We start from the raw sequence: 4,463 nt of genomic DNA on the forward strand, positions 1-4,463 counted from the left end.
AAAAAAGTGAGCCAGAACCCACACTTGTTCTTCACTAACCTGCTTACTACATACAGCCTTTGATCCCCGTTTACAATAATCCTTCCCAGAATTCCTTCCCAGAATGTCGATCTCTTAATACGATGGTATGTGTTTCATCAGTAGATCCCTTCTTTCTTTTCAAGTTGCGCCATAAGTTTCCTCTCTTCCAATTAGATTCCGATTTTAGTCATTCGATCTACCCATCTCATAGATTCGTCATATAGGGGATTCGGTCGTGAAAAAAGCCACGGAAATTAAACTAAAAGATAATCTGCCCAACCCAGGTGAGAAATTCTATCTAGACAATTCCTGGAAAGTGCTCATTTATGTCTGAGCTGTCAAAGGAATTTTTGTTCAGAGTCGTCGCCGCTTGGCATTCCAACACTTGCTATTGCCTTTTAATAATTGACTAAATAATTTTAGAGAACTGTGGATTTGCCAAATTGTTGCTTGTAACATGTTAACACTAAATCTATAAGTTTTACCTACCGGATGGTTAGTGGTAATGTGCAGCTACTCACAGACGTCCAATGTGAGGCCGGCCTGAGTGGCCGAGCGGTTCTAGGCGCTACAGTCTGGAACCGAGAGACCGCTACGGTCGCAGGTTCGAATCCTGCCTCGGGCATGGATGTGTGTGATGTCCTTAGGTTAGTTAGGTTTAAGTAGTTCTAAGTTCTATGGGACTGATGACCTCAGAAGTTAAGTCCCATAGTGCTCAGAACCATTTGAACCATCCAATGTGAGCTAGAATTATCGTATGACATCGAAAATTGGTAGATATTCCAATGCGTTAACGCGGAACCGATTTCCCCAGAAAAAATTAGATCCAATTTTGGCCACTAGGTGCAAATCTGGCTCTATGAATGCAAGAAAGATATACAGAAATGTTTACGCATGTAATGGATTAGGACCGGGACGTGGTCAGAAAAGCTCAAACAAGTGAGAAAGCCATAATGTTGATTTTATTACATACCGCCACTTATACAATTTGTTAAATATGAGCACAGTAGATGCCGAGGAGATGCTGCTCGCAGCAGTTCCGGTGGAATCTGAGCAACAAGTTCCTGTATACTTGCCTTCATATCATGTAGATACCGAACGTGTCCCTAGTAAACCTGCTGTTTTATATTTCCCGAGACCCAAAAATTACATGGCTCCACTTCAGGTGATCTTGCAGGCCATGCATCTGGGAAACATCTGGAGGTCCCACGTTCGTGAAAGGTTGCATTAAGCAGATGTGTCACTGGGCGAGCGACATGAGCTGTTGCTCCATCTTGCGTAAAAACAGTGGTATGCGTTCTTCCAAAGCAGCAATCACATGCTGTAAAGCGAGACCTCGAAACGTGCAGACGTCATGGTACGCCTCTTCAAAGAAGAACGAACCCAGAATAAAGGTGCTTGTGAATCCACTCCACATACTCGCATACGGCTAGTGCAATGGCTCCTCGTGAACAGCACGCGGTTTCACAGTACACCAAATACAGCATTTCTGTGTAGTCGCTGCAGGCTGTAGTATAAAATGTGCCTCGTCCCTCGATAGAATATTTCCCGGCCACATGTCGATCCGTGCCAGAAACCGAGAGCAAATTCAGAACGTTGGTGCGGATCGTGAGTTTTCGGTTGCTGCACCTTGTGGGTAACAGTGTAAAATAGTCCTCAAAACTTCCTGTACTGATGACCATGGGATGGACAATTCTCGCAGCACTGCACGAGCGCTAACACTACCCGGGGCACGGGATGCATGCTCAGTTACAGCAACAGTGATCTCGTCAGTAACTTCCACGAAGATACGACGCATACGTCTTCCAGCCACAACAAGCTCACCCGTGTTTTCGAATTGATATTTAAACCATTTAACGACGTCGGGCCTTTCCTCAGATCTTTCGGCGATATTCTCTCAGTGCAGCAACCTAATTGCTGCCGTTCACCTACAGCAGTTTCCCTAAGAGGCCAAGGTGTCTCTTTTCGATAGCCGTTCTGTTCGCTCATCTTACGGCTTGTCAAATGACAGCGGGGACGTCATACCATCTTACAAACTACACTCCTGGAAATGGAAAAAAGAACACATTGACACCGGTGTGTCAGACCCACCATACTTGCTCCGGACACTGTGAGAGGGCTGTACAAGCAATGATCACACGCACGGCACAGCGGACACACCAGGAACCGCGGTGTTGGCCGTCGAATGGCGCTAGCTGCGCAGCATTTGAACACAGCCGCCGTCAGTGTCAGCCAGTTTGCCGTGGCATACGGACCTCCATCGCAGTCTTTAACACTGGTAGCATGCCGCGACAGCGTGGACGTGAACCGTATGTGCAGTTGACGGACTTTGAGCGAGGGCGTATAGTGGGCATGCGGGAGGCCGGGTGGACGTACCGCCGAATTGCTCAACACGTGGGGCGTGAGGTCTCCACAGTACATCGATGTTGTCGCCAGTGGTCGGCGGAAGGTGCACGTGCCCGTCGACCTGGGACCGGACCGCAGCGACGCACGGATGCACGCCAAGACCGTAGGATCCTACGCAGTGCCGTAGGGGACCGCACCGCCACTTCCCAGCAAATTAGGGACACTGTTGCTCCTGGGGTATCGGCGAGGACCATTCGCAACCGTCTCCATGAAGCTGGGCTACGGTCCCGCACAACGTTAGGCCGTCTTCCGCTCACGCCCCAACATCGTGCAGCCCGCCTCCAGTGGTGTCGCGACAGGCGTGAATGGAGGGACGAATGGAGACGTGTCGTCTTCAGCGATGAGAGTCGCTTCTGCCTTGGTGCCAATGATGGTCGTATGCGTGTTTGGCGCCGTGCAGGTGAGCGCCACAATCAGGACTTCATACTACCGAGGCACACAGGGCCAACACCCGGCATCATGGTGTGGGGAGCGATCTCCTACACTGGCCGTACACCACTGGTGATCGTCGAGGGGACACTGAATAGTGCACGGTACATCCAAACCGTCATCGAACCCATCGTTCTAACATTCCTAGACCGGCAAGGGAACTTGCTGTTCCAACAGGACAATGCACGTCCGCATGTATCCCGTGCCACCCAACGTGCTCTAGAAGGTGTAAGTCAACTACCCTGGCCAGCAAGATCTCCGGATCTGTCCCTCATTGAGCATGTTTGGGACTGGATGAAGCGTCGTCTCACGCGGTCTGCACGTCCAGCACGAGCGCTGGTCCAACTGAGGCGCCAGGTGGAAATGGCATGGCAAACCGTTCCACAGGACTACATCCAGCATCTCTACGATCGTCTCCATGGGAGATTAGCAGCCTGCATTGCTGCGAAAGGTGGATATACACTGTACTAGTGCCGACATTGTGCATGCTCTGTTGCCTGTGTCTACGTGCCTGTGGTTCTGTCAGTGTGATCATGTGATGTATCTGACCCCAGGAATGTGTCAATAAAGTTTCCCCTTCCTGGGACAATGAATTCACGGTGTTCTTATTTCAGTTTCCAGGAGTGTATATACAGCGCCAGATTTGCAACCGGTTGGCCGTAACTCGAACTAACTTGTTTTACGTAGTAAATAGATTCTGTATTAGCGTATCTGCAGCCCACACTAGACCTCCGCTAGTAGTTGAAAATAAATTATAAATGTGACTGATAATGTTGTGCCGAGTGCCTTTGCTACGAGACATGCCCATTTTACTCGAAATTACATGTCAGTCACGTAGTCTTAGTATTTGAGTATAGAAACAGTAACGTTTGGTCACTCCAGCCTCCTACTCTCCGTGAAGATGGCTGCACGTTTTACAGTGGAAATCTATATTCTTAAACGTCTGAAGGGGCCACCCGGTCTCCCAGTCCCTGTTGTAAAATCCCTATCGGCGTGCATGCGACAGCATGAGCTACAAATATTTTCCAACACGCCATGCATAAAAACGGGATTCCTCCGGGGGCAATACTTCGGATTCCATTAGTAACAGAAAGGTTGGATCAAGTCACCTGAATAGCCCCTTCTCTAGGGACCATTTTTATATTCATCAGAATGACTGGCTTAGTGGAACTATGGTACAGTACAGGGCCAAAGTTTGAATGTTACACACTTTGTCCAGATTAGGCAAATGGAGCAAATCGGATGCTTCGTTTTGCATTAGATGTGGCCTAGGGTACGCCTTGAGCGGTTTATGGAGGCACCGTTTCACTCATAGGCGCTTTTTGAGAAAACCCGAAACACGTGTTTTTCACCATTTTTCGCCGTCAGCATCGGATATGCAACAAGTAACTGCAGAGAATTGCTCCAATTTTTACGGTACGTTCTCTATGCATTTATCTACAAGTGGCATCTTTCCGCTTACAAAACTCTTTATCCGTTATCGAGAAACACCCCAAAAACATGGTTTTTGGGTGCCAAAACCGAGCCCCGGATTCCATGAATAATATACACAGCAAATGGCTGTTGATATCGTTATGCGCTTCCGAGGTACAGAGACTGGAAGTTAC

General features: G+C 48.6%; 1 non-coding gene across 1 annotated transcript; it reads left to right on the forward strand.

The window, feature by feature from the left end:
• The first annotated feature begins 562 nt into the window (after positions 1-562).
• Trnap-ugg (transfer RNA proline (anticodon UGG)) lies at positions 563-646 on the forward strand. The gene has a single exon. It is a non-coding gene; the product is annotated as a tRNA-Pro (tRNA).
• Positions 647-4,463: the final 3,817 nt, after the last annotated feature.

Source organism: Schistocerca cancellata, chromosome 8 (genome assembly GCF_023864275.1).
Source record: "Schistocerca cancellata isolate TAMUIC-IGC-003103 chromosome 8, iqSchCanc2.1, whole genome shotgun sequence".
In the NCBI taxonomy this organism is placed as follows: Eukaryota; Metazoa; Arthropoda; class Insecta; order Orthoptera; family Acrididae; genus Schistocerca; species Schistocerca cancellata.